Genomic DNA, 15066 nt, shown 5'->3' on the forward strand with positions numbered 1-15066 from the left:
TTCAAAACCAAATATTGTTTAAGTAGCGGAAGCATAGTAATGTAAACTCAAACTAGTTATAAGTTCAGATAAAGTTCATGATCCGTATTCCCACAACGACCTGCTCCTCCCTGTGCAAGCTCCCATAAAGTACCTAAGGTCCTGCAAGGCATGCAGCAAATAATCAACAAACTAGTTGAGCGAGTTCACAGAAAGTAAGTTCATAACATAGTGCATAAGTATAACTAGTGGGGGCTTCCCATACTAGTGTGTGTACTAAAGGTGGGGGCTTCCCAAACCTTGTGTTTATAATACCGGTGGGGGCTTCCCACGTTTATCCTTACTAATGAGGGCTTCTCATTAGTGGTACTTACTAGACTACTTCCAACCATGTGTTCTTCTTTACCGAGAACAGGAAAACGTACAGGGTCACGTAGGCTTTACGTGACGTGCCCTTCCCCGAGGACATGGTACGCGTGGGGGCTACGTAGGCTTTACGCAGCGTGGCCTTCCGACCTGGAAGCCAGTAGATGGTATTGGGTTACGTAGGCTTTACGTAACGTGTCCTCCCGACCCGGGAGACAAATGGCAAATACTGGGTTACGTAGGCTTTACGTAACGTGTCCTGACTAACCTGAGGACGATGGTCTATAGTCTAGAGTATGCGTAAGTACGAGTAATTCTTTTCCAACATATCCAACCCAATTCCCAACCCGGGAATCCCATGCCTTGGCTGTGTGAACTCACCTTGGTTTGCTCGGCAGATACACAAAAGAGGGTTCTTGAACTAACAATGATCAATCACGTCCTAACAGGGTTATCACACTAGTCAGGTTCGGTTCAAGTATTGCACGTATGTATCATACAGGTGAACACGTTACTAGCACGTATATATCATGACAACATCGAATAGCACGTAGGCAGTCAAGAGTATACTATAATCGTACATTTGTGCAATTGATCCACTAACCCCAATGGTACCCGGCCCAAACTAATTACCAACACCATCTTGTGCGGTCCGATCTGTGATGTGCAATCGGACTGCCCAGCCCAAACCTCATCCGGCCCAAACAGAATAGCAGCCCAAAACAAACAGTAAACAAATATTCAAATGCCCGGCCCACATCAGTTGGGCCTGTAATAGTAAAAGTCCAACAACAGTTGGTCCGTCTCGAGTCGCAACGAGGAGATCCCGAGTCGCAACGGGGACTCGTAACGGTGATGTTCTCGAGTCGCAATCGGGGCTGGTCTCGAGTTGTTAAGGTCCGGTTACGAGTCGCAACGGCTGGTTGCGAGTCGCAATGGTGATTTCGGCTCGTCATGGTCCGGTTACGAGTCGCAACGGGACTCGCAACCTTGGTTCCGACTAATGCTGTTTTGGTCTCGAGTCGAGACTATGGGTTTCGACTCGCAATCCCAGTCGATACAAGCAAATGGTAACAGTTTCCCTGATTTCATGCATAACTATTCCGTGATTTCAGCAAACAGGTTCAACAGTTTCGGAAACAGATCAAACATGACAATTATCATCAATTACCAACCTTTATCAGTTTCAAAATTTGGCAATTATCGATCAAACAGGGAAAATCAACATCAATTCTTATGAACCCTAATACCAAACATAATCAAGAACACTTGTCCAAAACAATACATAAACATATCCGATCAAACAATACATAACAGCCGATTTGTATCTTATTCGGTTCTAATCATACAATCTGATTTACAACAAGGTCAATAACAAGGATGGCGACTTCAATCCGTTTATCATGTACACAAATATCATACAACATATCAACCGAATCACTATCAAAACCCTAACCGATCATGTAAATCCAATAATTAACAATCATCACATATAGTACTAGCCATTAATGAGACACTTACCGAATTGTAGGATGAACAAGGAAAGTCTCGGCCGGTTCTAAGAGAAGACGAGAGAGAGAGAATGAGAGGTAGGGTTGTGTGTGTTTTCTTGTGTTGTGTAACAAATGAGAAAAGGATCAAGTCCCTAAGTGTTTACACGGTATAAGGGGGTGGGCCGGCCCTTACATGGGCTGCCGTAAGGTCCGCGTGCAAGTGTGAAGCCCAATGGCTTGTGCGGTTCGGTTTAACAATGTCTAACCATTGTGCGATTGGGCCATTAAACATACTTGTAAAACACATTGCACATAATAGCATTTAATAACTCCAAACACATAAAATCAAAGCACGCTCACATACGTTATACACAATACAAATACAGGTTCGAAGTACGAGTTGTCACAAAAAACATAATGAAATCATGTACTAATAGTGTACTAATGAACATAGCAAGTATATGATATAAAAGCATGAAATCATGAAAGTAACAAGTAGGCACATGTGTTTCACCCCAAAATGTTTGGAAAACAGTAAAAGAGGGGTCTATGTACTCACTTGAGGGTGCTTAGAAGTCTTAGGATAACCACCAAGCAAAGCTAGAAGATCACGGAATCAAACGGCACCTATATAGGTATCTACATTAATAAACGGACCTATCGGAGGATCGGGTAGTACAAGGGTTCGTAAACCAAATAAGTATGGGAACTTATGTAATATGGTTTAACAAAGCCTACGTACTAAAACGAAACCTATCCTAAGTGCTTTTGACCCATTACGACCCGTTTAGGTAGCTTACGCCACTTTAACGCGTCGTTTGCGTAAAACGCGTTTGGAATGCCTAACTAGTCCTATGACAAGCAAGATATGCCTTAACATGTTTAATATTGTTGTTAAATCAGTTTAGATGTCAAAAATTTCGTTACATAGACTTAAAATGAATTTATGCGTAAAAAGGGCATTTTGGTAATTTACCTAAGGCATATAAACTACCTATCATATAACTAACTAAACGTCGTGACCATAAGGTATAACCTCGGAAGGTTATTCCCTATACAACTATGGTCACCTAATGTGTTTGGTCGGATCCTAAAGATCGACCAATGGGTCGGGTTCGTAAGCATAAGCGATTGATTAGATCGCTTACCTTTACGACCCTAAACAAGCACAAATCTAAAAGCGACGAGCTAAACATGCTAGAACATGTTTAGTAAAGTTAGAAAACAGGTTTGGTATTAAAACAAACGGTTTTAATACCCTAGAGTAGTTTGGTTACAAAATACGCGAGAAAACACATTTTGGCCCGAACTACGACTCGTCACTGAGCCTAGATAACGTGGTAATCAGTAGGTATAGTTACTAGGGACTATAACCATCGTGATTACGCTCATGTTATGAAGTTCAAACGAACTTCGCATTGACCATAAACTGGTTAATGTAGAAAGTCAAACGCAGTTTGACTTTAACGCTAAAACGAATGAAAAACGCGAAAGAATACTTACAGAAGGTCCCCGCAAGATTCGAACCCGATTCACTCTCAGGTAGGAAGCATATACTTCCACTTAGAGAGTGTAGAATCAGATTCAAATGTGAGGAAGAATGAAATGGGTGAGGGGTATTTATAGATTTCCTTGAACCGTTAAGATCGTTCGTCGAAAAACGTGATTTGATCTAGACCTTACATGTGGGCACATGGTTTTCAAAAACCATGGGAGCCCCTAATGTGGACTATGTTCATTGAATACCATCCCATGGTTTTGCAAAACCATGGGTGAAAACCATTAACACTTCAAAATGGACTAGGTTCATTGAATCTGCCAGAAATTTCAAAAATGGTCCCTACACTTGTAAAACTTGATTTTTTTTTGGCACTTTTAAACCCCTTTAACCTCATTTCAAGGCTCTAAAATGATATTAAAGTATAGGGAACTTAAAAGATGCTCAAAGACATCACGGATGTCAGTTCGTTTGGTCGTACAGTTGCGTTATTCGCTTAATTACGACGGGAGTCGTAACGAACGCAAAAACGATCCAAATTAAGCGACGAATGGAATTTATCATACCAAACACTAAAATAAAATATTTTAATGCTTACATAAATTTTTGGAAGTCCGGAAATATTCAGAACGTAAAATATGCGCGAAAATGCAAACTTATGCACTTTTTGACGCTTTTAGTCCCTGAATGAGCATAAAGTTTATTTTTGTGCACCAAACACCTCAAAGCCTATTTCTAAGCTATGTAAAGAATATTTAGGGCATACTTAACTCATGATCAAGTTCCGGAAGGTCTGTTACAGTACAAATTGACATACTTTCACAGTTTGTCGAATTTAGTCCCTGTAAGCGAATAAACTTGATTTCGGCATACCAAACCATCCAAAACTTATTTCTAAGTTATGTAATGGTTATTTAAGGTATGTTAAGCCTATTTCACTATTCCGGAGTGTTTGTTGCATTAAACTGGTTATATTTACGCATCAGATCGCGTATAACCTTCCAGAAAGCGATTTAAAGCCCGAAATCGAACAAGAATTGATACGTGCAAAAGATACACATATTTATACAGATCCCAAGTATGAAATACAATATTTCATTGGCTTGGTATTTGTTTGATGGTGGTGGTGACACAGGTGTCACAGTCTCCCCTACTTTAGGAAATTTCGTCCCGAAATTTATTCGTAGGAGTCTATTTTGTGACTTTGTGTCAAATAGCCACCAAAGATATGCAAGGCAATATCCTGTCATTTCCTTAACGGAGACTCTTCAGAAACGGAAATGAAGGAAAGATCAGGGATATTCATTTCTCTTCGAGGGAAAATTTTCAGAAACGAAAAATGCATAGAATGAGTCATTTTCCTTAATGGGTATCCTTTAGAAACGAAAATGCACGGAATGAGTCATTTTCCTTAATGGGTATCCTTTAGAAACGAAAATGCACGGAATGAGTCATTTTCTTTAATGGGTATCCTTTAGAAACGAAAATGCACGGAATGAGTCATTTTCCTTAATGGGTATCCTTTAGAAACGAAAATGCACGGAATGAGTCATTTTCCTTAATGGGTATCCTTTAGAAACGAAAATGCACGGAATGAGTCATTTTCCTTAATGGGTATCCTTTAGAAATGAAAATGCACGGAATGAGTCATTTTCCTTCATGGGTATTCTTCAGAAACGAAAATGAACGGAATGAGTCATTTTCCATAATTTCTTCAGAAACGAAAATGAACGGAATGAGTCATTTTCTACGATTTCTTCAGAAACGAAAATGAACGGAATGAGTCATTTTCCATAATTTCTTCAGAAACGAAAATGAACGGAATGAGTCATTTTCTACGATTTTTTCAGAAACGAAAATGAACGGAATGAGTCATTTTTCATAATTTCTTCAGAAACGAAAATGAACGGAATGAGACATTTTCTACGATTTCTTCAGAAACGAAAATGAACGGAATGAGTCATTTTCCATAATTTCTTCAGAAACGAAAATGAACGGAATGAGTCATTTTCTACAATTTCTTCAGATACGAAAATGAACGGAATGAGTCATTTTCCACAATTTCTTCAGATACGAAAATGAACGGAATGAGTCATTTTCCACAATTTCTTCAGATACGAAAATGAACAGGGTTAACTCTAGATACACGACAAAACTTGCTGTGGTTTCTGTGCACTAAATTCCATAATTATGTATGCATCCATAATTACGTAATTCCTTTCACAGTCCGCACAGTTTGTTTTGTAATGTTTTGGGGAAGAATATCAAACTTGTGATGAGGGTGACTAGACTACCATAGGGTCCTTTTAATTAGATCGACAGATGATCTTTTTAACTAGGCCACCAAGGAGTCCTTTCAGCTATATCATCACATGATATTCCTAACTAGATTTTTGGATCAATCTGTTTAACTAGACCACTCAAGGGGTCTAATTATGGAATAGTACAATATAATCCAAGGGTCTTTACTATTACGTAAAAGCCCATTGAGGATTTAATATAGTACCTTTGGATATCCTACTATGAATCCCTTATATGAATGATATGGACGATTCTACGAGGATTTGGATAACAAAAACTTGGAATACACAAAAAGCATAAAAGGGAACACATAAGCACATAATCACATAGTTGCTTAACTCAGTTATTAATTTGTTATCTTTGGACGCGGATACTTAAAGTACACCAGGAATCCAATCCGTGGATTTCATTTGGCACTTTAATCATTTTCAAGAATCTATCTATGAAGATAGAAAAATCTTAATAGGAATTCGGCTTTGTCCTTATTGAATTGTAATGTACGTATTGAATCATACAGAGAATTTAATTAAGGACTCCGATGAATGTTACTCACCGACAAGGTTCTAATTATGAGGATAGAAAGATCCTATATGGATTTTGGAGTTTGTGTAACGAGAGGTGTTCCGACACCCTGCACTAGGCGTGCTTACGTCGATACACAAGGTAGAAAGTTCATGAGGTTGAGGCGCTAGATATGCCAAGGCGACATATGAAGCAGAAATTGAAGGTTAAGCAGCAGCAAGATTGTAACAGCTTTGCTTTGGATTGCAAAGCGGCACATGTTAACCAAATGTCCCCATCGTCCACTGTGGGTACACTTAAAACAGGGTATTTGATTCGGATGATGACGGTGGCATTGATTGCACCAAGGAGCAGTTCCCTTATACAGCTTCATCCCTGAGGTGAGACATGGTGGTAGCTAAATCAACGGTCCTCTTGAGTACGACGCCTATTCGCTGGGTAATTGCAGCACCAGGTTTAGACATTTGAGTATTGTTGCGATGAAGAGGCATCTTGAAGACAATGGAAGGCATAGGAGGAAACAAGCAAAAGATAGTCAAAAGAGAATGACAACGCATGAAGATTGTGACCATTTGTTTGTTACCAAAGGCAAACAAATGAGATAGTGACTAATCAAAGTAAGCGGGTCAATATAATGTATCGCGAAGACATGCTCGCCTATAAGTGGACACTCACCCCAAGAGTTCCCATGTAAGAGTGACTGGTCCGATACTGCGGATTTGTACGAACACTCTAGCCTTAGACAGAAAACTCAGGGTATAGGCACCCACTCTTCCAGTTTGCACGTGTTCACATTATTTAGACCCAAACTTTGATGAAATTTTGAAAACTTAAAGGGTTCGAAACCTTATAACAAAGGGTTCAAAACCTAGTAATCAATCATCCTAGAACAGATGATTAGTTTTCAAAGCAGATCAAATTTATGTTCTTGTTGTGATTATCACTTAAGGATAAGTGACAATATTGTTTTATGACTAAACGCAAGTAAACTCGCGTTAGGGTCCTAGGAAGGTTATAGTCTAGGTCAAAGCATTACTAATAACCTAATTCCCTATAACCATTGGCTCTGATACCAACTTTTCTGTCACACCCCGACCACGTAAAACAACAACACGTGGCGGAAACGTCGGGGAGTGTTGTAACAGAATCATTGTTTCACAACCATGGATTAAACAAATTTCGTTTTATTGAATTAAATGAGTTACAATGTCTTAACAATAAAGAAACATAACAAAAATTAACTAGTCTTGCATCTTTTAATGTCACTAAAGTCTCGTCCAATCCTATGTGAGCATGCATCAATATCATCATCAAATATCATCAACTATTGTACCTGAAACACATGTGAAAATACGTCAGCATAAAAATGCCGGCGAGTACATAGGTTTTATGAAAAATAGGATCCATGACTTAGGTTTAAGAAAATGTTTAACCAAAAACTTGTCATGAATACAGTTTAAGTGTTTGCTTTTATAAAACGTTTGAAAATCGATGATAGATATGTATAGTTAAAAGAATGATGTAAGGTTAAATGAATAACCAAGTAAAAATGAGTTTGTATAAAAGAAACTGTTTTGTAAAACAATGTCTTGTGAAAAAATATGTTATTTGTGTAAAAATGTATAAATCCAAATGAATGATTTAAATAACGCTACGCCATGTAATATAATACAAGCACTTATATATAGGAAGTACCAGCGGCGTATCCACCATGCTTGTATCACATTACACACGTCTCGTTACTCAAATCACTTACCCACATAAACCACCAATGTAAATTGCCCATGTCTAAACCGTTGTCAAATGTCAATCAAGTAATGTGTAAACAAAATGTCATGTATGGCAAGTGAATTATGTAATAACCAAACCATAGGTAAGAATGCACAAACAATGTACTAAGTATGCGACGGATGGACATACATAGCATGATACCAAGTATAAGATGTCTTGTAAAACGATGTACTAAGTATGATGAACATACATAGCATGAAATGTTATGTAAAACGATGTACTAAGTATGCACACAATGGGCATACATAGCATGTGATGTAAAATGTACTAAGTATGATGAACATATATAGCATGAAATGTTATGTAAAACGATGTACTAAGTATGCACACAATGGGCATACATAGCAAAAACATAATGAAATCATGTACTAATAGTGTACTAATGAACATAGCAAGTATATGATATAAAAGCATGAAATCATGAAAGTAACAAGTAGGCACATGTGTTTCACCCCAAAATGTTTGGAAAACAGTAAAAGAGGGGTCTATGTACTCACTTGAGGGTGCTTAGAAGTCTTAGGATAACCACCAAGCAAAGCTAGAAGATCACGGAATCAAACGGCACCTATATAGGTATCTACATTAATAAACGGACCTATCGGAGGATCGGGTAGTACAAGGGTTCATAAACCAAATAAGTATGGGAACTTATGTAATATGGTTTAACAAAGCCTACGTACTAAAACAAAACCTATCCTAAGTGCTTTTGACCCATTACGACCCGTTTAGGTAGCTTACGCCACTTTAACGCTTCGTTTGCGTAAAACGCGTTTGGAATGCCTAACTAGTCCTATGACAAGCAAGATATGCCTTAACATGTTTAATATTGTTGTTAAATCAGTTTAGATGTCAAAAATTTCGTTACATAGACTTAAAATGAATTTATGCGTAAAAAGGGCATTTTGGTAATTTACCTAAGGCATATAAACTACCTATCATATAACTAACTAAACGTCGTGACCATAAGGTATAACCTCGAAAGGTTATTCCCTATACAACTATGGTCACCTAATGTGTTTGGTCGGATCCTAAAGATCGACCAATGGGTCGGGTTCGTAAGCATAAGCGATTGATTAGATCGCTTACCTTTACGACCCTAAACAAGCACAAATCTAAAAGCGACAAGCTAAACATGCTAGAACATGTTTAGTAAAGTTAGAAAATAGGTTTGGTATTAAAACAAACGGTTTTAATACCCTAGAGTAGTTTGGTTACAAAATACGCGAGAAAACACATTTTGGCCCGAACTACGACTCGTCACTGAGCCTAGATAACGTGGTAATCAGTAGGTATAGTTACTAGGGACTATAACCATCGTGATTACGCTCATGTTATGAAGTTCAAACGAACTTCGCATTGACCATAAACTGGTTAATGCAGAAAGTCAAACGCAGTTTGACTTTAACGCTAAAACGAATGAAAAACGCGAAAGAATACTTACAGAAGGTCCCCGCAAGATTCGAACCCGATTCACTCTCAGGTAGGAAGCATATACTTCCACTTAGAGAGTGTAGAATCAGATTCAAATGTGAGGAAGAATGAAATGGGTGAGGGGTATTTATAGATTTCCTTGAACCGTTAAGATCGTTCGTCGAAAAACGTGATTTGATCTAGACCTTACATGTGGGCACATGGTTTTCAAAAACCATGGGAGCCCCTAATGTGGACTATGTTCATTGAATACCATCCCATGGTTTTGCAAAACCATGGGTGAAAACCATTAACACTTCAAAATGGACTAGGTTCATTGAATCTGCCAGAAATTTCAAAAATGGTCCCTACACTTGTAAAACTTGATTTTTTTGGCACTTTTAAACCCCTTTAACCTCATTTCAAGGCTCTAAAATGATATTAAAGTATAGGGAACTTAAAATATGCTCAAAGACATCACGGATGTCAGTTCGTTTGGTCGTACGGTTGCGTTATTCGCTTAATTACGACGGGAGTCGTAACGAACGCAAAAATGATCCAAATTAAGCGACGAATGGAATTTATCATACCAAACACTAAAATAAAATATTTTAATGCTTACATAAATTTTTGGAAGTCCGGAAGTACTCAGAACGTAAAATATGCGCGAAAATGCAAACTTATGCACTTTTTGACGCTTTTAGTCCCTGAATGAGCATAAAGTTTATTTTTGCGCACCAAACACCTCAAAGCCTATTTCTAAGCTATGTAAAGAATATTTAGGGCATACTTAACTCATGATCAAGTTCCGGAAGGTCTGTTACAGTACAAATTGACATACTTTCACAGTTTGTCGAATTTAGTCCCTGTAAGCGAATAAACTTGATTTCGGCATACCAAACCATCCAAAACTTATTTCTAAGTTATGTAATGGTTATTTAAGGTATGTTAAGCCTATTTCACTGTTCCGGAGTGTTTGTTGCATTAAACTGGTTATATTTACGCATCAGATCGCGTATAACCTTCCAGAAAGCGATTTAAAGCCCGAAATCGAACAAGAATTGATACGTGCAAAAGATACATATATTTATACAGATCCCAAGTATGAAATACAATATTTCATTGGCTTGGTATTTGTTTGATGGTGGTGGTGACACAGGTGTCACAATTTTGATCAGATTGTGTGAGTTTTTAGCAACAAGGGGGGGATTTATAGGAAAGGCAAAGCCATTAGGATCGTTTCTTGGTTTTCGTGCCTCGATCCTAAGCGTCCACTTGTCAAAATGTTGTGGTTACTGAAAATGGCCCTTGGCTCTTGATTGGGTGAAAGGGCATTGCCCCTTGAACGAACGAAAGGCCAACTGTAAGTGGATTCAATGAATCTGCTGTACTGGAGACTCCTTACAGACCGTATGGCTTATGGCTTACGGTCCGTAAGCCTTCACTTTGGCAGATTTACAGTTTTGGTCCCTGCAGCCCCTAAACTTGGTATTTGATGCATTTTTGACACGTTTAAGCCCTGTTAACCCCATTTCAAAGCTCTAAAATGAAGCTAAAGTATAGGGAACTTAAAATGTGCTCAAAAATATCTCAGATGTCGGTTCGTTTGGCCGTACGGTCGCGATGTTCGGTTAATTACGACGGAATGTGCATAAGCGCGAAAGACGATCCAAAATGCGTGACGAATGGATTTTTCTCATGCCAAACACTAAGGCATAATATAAGGATGCTTACATAAATTTTTGGACGTCCGAATGTATTCAGAACGTAAGTTATGCGCGAAAGTGCAAACTTATGCACTTTTTAACACTTTTAGTCCCTGAATGATCCAAAAGTTTGTTTTAGCATACCAAACCCCTCAAAGCCTATTTCTAAGCTATGTAAAGAATATTTATGGTATGTTCATGTTCCGGAATGTTTGTTACAGTTCAAATTGGCATACTTTCGCAGTTTGTCAAGTTTAGTCCCTGTAAGCGAATTAACTTGTTTTTGCCATACTAAAGCCTTCAAAACTTATTTCTAAGTTATGTAAAGGTTATTTAAGGTATGTTGAGTATATGTTGTTCCGGAGTATTTGTCGCATTAAACTGAGTACGTTTACGCACCAGTTTGCGTATAATTCCCCAGAAAGCGATGTAGAGCTTGAAATCGAACAAGAGTTGATATGTGCAAACGATACACATATTTATACAAGTCCAAAGTATGAAATAAAATATTTCATTGGTTTGGCGTTTGTTTGATGGTTGAAGTGACACAGGTGTCACAGCACTTGCCATATGTGTGTTTGGTGTTAGTAATATCGTGTTTTATAAATTTAAAACTTGACTAACGTGTAAAAAGGGCTAAAAATATACATAAAAACATACGACACTCATGCACACATCAAATAGGTAATATACAACTTAGGATATTGATTGATTCGGGTTCAACCCATAATTTCCTGAGTGAAAGATTGGCAAAGAAGCTGAAGTGTCATTTAAAGTCAATTGATAAAATGACAGTGGGGGTGGCTAATGGAACTGAGATTAATTGTACAAACTATTGTCCTAATTTTCAGTGGTATATGCAGAATTTATGGTTCACAACTGATGTTTTGGTAATTCCATTGGACAATTATGACATGGTATTGGGGGTTCAATGGTTGTTAACCTTGGAGTCCATTATATGGAATTTTGTGGATATGACAATGCAATTCAGCATTGGTAATACTCAGTGTAAATTCAAAGGGGTTGACAGCAATGAAATGACTTTGTGCTCCGTAAGTTCTATGAACAACCTGTTGGGTTAAGAAAAGAAAGTTGTAGAGGCTCATTTGTTCAGTATGCAGCTGCAATCAGCCGAGAGTGAGTTCCAACATGCGACCAAGGTCTTAAATGTGATAGAAAGTAAAGATTTGCAGGCATTATTAACTGAGTATGAAGATGTCTTTCAAGTTCCTTCTGCCTTACCGCCAAAAAGGGAGTTTGACCATAGAATTTTATTAAAGGATAAAGCTAAGGTGGTGAATTTGAAGCCTTATAGATATCAGTCCACTTAAAAGGATGTTATAGTGCAGTTAACTAAGGAATTGGTAGAGACAGGTGTGGTGAGGGGCAATTCTAGTCCATTTGCTGCACGAGTGGTTTTGGTTAAAAAAAGATGGGTCTTGGAGATTCTGTATTGACTACAGGAAGCTCAATGAGGGAATAGCTATCAATTCCACTAGTTGAGGAGTTGTTTGAGGAATTGGGAAGAGCAGTGGTTTTTTCTAAACTGGACCTAAGGGCAGGATATCATCAGATTCGGATGCATGAGGATGACATTCAAAAGACTGCATTCGGAACTCATGAAGGCTTGTTTGAGTTTGTAGTAATGCCTTTTGGGCTTACAAATGCCCCAGCCACATTCCAAGCTTTGATGAATCATTCTTTCAAGGAATTTATGAGAAAGTTTGTTCTAGTCTTTTTCAATGACATCTTGGTTTATAGTGACTCACTGGATTTACACTTAATTCATCTTAGACAAGTTTTGGAAATTCTTAGAAGCCAACAATTGTATGCAAAAAAAATCCAAGTGTACATTTGGAGGTTCATTAGTGGAATATTTGGGCCATATCATATCGAATAAAGGGGTCTCAACTGATCCTAAGAAGCTGGAAGCTATAAGAGAGTGGCCTGTTCCGTCCAATGTGAAGCAGTTAAGAGGTTTCCTTGGCTTAACTGGATACTACAGTAGATTTATAAAATCATACGGGTCACTTGCTAGACCTCTCACTGATCTTTTAAAGAAAGATTCGTTTGTGTGGAGTGAAAATGATGAGTTAGCTTTTAATCGATTGAAAGAAGTGTTGACCAGTCCTCCTGTCTTAGCTTTACCTGATTTTACAAAGCCCTTCATTATAGAGACGGATGCTTCAGGGAAAGGAATTGGGGCAGTTTTGATGCAGCAAGGGCATCCTATTACATTTATTAGTAAGACATTATCAGCAAAGCAACAAGCTTTGTCTGTATAGAGCTGCTGGCAATCATTTTTGTGGTCAAATATTGGCACCATTACTTATCTATGGGCCACTTTATCATTCGAACAGACAAGAAAAGTTTGAAACATTTACTTGATCAGAAAATCACTACATCACGACAACAAGTGTGGCTTTCCAAGCTGATGGGATATGACTTTGAGATTGTATATAAGCAAGGCAGTGAGAATGGGGTTGCGGATGCTTTGTCTAGAGTCCAGTCCTCTTCTTTGATGGCTTTGTCTTATCGCACATTTGATGATAGCATTTGGAAGAGGGTACAAGAGTCATGGAATAGTGATCAGAAACTTCAAACAGTTTTGCTGAATTTGAAGGCAGGAGATACACATCCAAGATATTCTTGGAATGGCAATGCATTGATTAGGAAAGGAAAGGTAATGGTGGGAAAAAATGAGCAGTTACAAGGTGATATTATTGCATTATGCCATGCTAGTCCTATGGGTGGTCATTCAGGGGTACATGCTTCGGTTCAAAGAATTAGAGCATATTTTTTTGGAAGGGAATGCATAGACAGGTCTGAAATTTTATCCGAAACTGTACCGTTTGTCAAAAGGCCAAATATGAGACAGTTGCTTCTCCGGGTCTGCTCCAACCTTTGCAGATTCCGAATCATATCTTCTCGGACATATCCATGGATTTTATTGGGGGGCTGCCTAAATCACAAGGCAAAGATGTTATATTTGTGGTGGTGGATCGCTTAACGAAATACAGTCACTTTATGGCTTTATCTCACCCTTATACAGCAGCTCGGGTGGCTCAAATGTTTCTTGATCACGTATTCAAATTGCACGGATGCCCAGAGACTATTGTGTCGGATTGGGACCCGGTTTTTGTGAGCCAATTTTGGAAGGAGTTTACCAGTTTACAAGGTATCCAGCTGGCATTATCAACGGCACATCATCCACAAACGGATGGCCAGGCCGAAGTCGTGAATCGTTGTTTGGAATCTTATTTGCGTTGTATGATTATGGATAAACCAAGTGCTTGGGTCGAATGGTTGCCATTAGCTGAATTCTGGTATAATACTATTTTCCATTCCTCACTGGGCATTATTCCTTTTCAAGCCTTGTATGGCTATCCACCTCCCTTGTTTGTTCCTTATATTCCTAGAGATGTAAGGGTGGCTGCTGTAGATGAGATAATGTGTGATCGAGAAGACACTATTTGTTAAAACATTCATTGTTGAGGGCACAAAATCGAATGAAACAAGCAGCTGATAGGAAAAGAAGTGATAGGGAATTTCAAGTGGGGGACAATGTCTATGTGAAGTTACATCCTTATGGTCAAGCTACACTTTGATCTAATCTTTTAACAAGCTGGTCCTAAGTTTTTTGGACCTTTCCTGGTAATTGAAAGAATAGGTCCAGTTGCTTATAAGCTGGATCTTCCTAATGATGCACAAGTACATCCAGTTTTTCATGTCTCGCTGTTAAAAAAAGGCTAGAGGTGATGTGCGGCAATCTACACCTTTACCTAGATTTTTGTTCAAGCCTTTGCACGTGTTGGAAAAAAGGATGGTTAAGAGAGGTCATCGTGCTTCAGCAGAGGTGTTGGTTCAATGGGATAGTTTGCCGATTACGGAAGCTACATGGGAGAATGCGGAAGATTTACAGATTCGGTTCCCTGATTTTCATTTTTGAGGACAAAAATAGTTTAGAGGGGGAGTATTGATACATTGTAATAAGTCTAGG

This window comes from Helianthus annuus, chromosome 11 (assembly GCF_002127325.2).
Source record: "Helianthus annuus cultivar XRQ/B chromosome 11, HanXRQr2.0-SUNRISE, whole genome shotgun sequence".
NCBI classification, from domain to species: domain Eukaryota; kingdom Viridiplantae; phylum Streptophyta; class Magnoliopsida; order Asterales; family Asteraceae; genus Helianthus; species Helianthus annuus.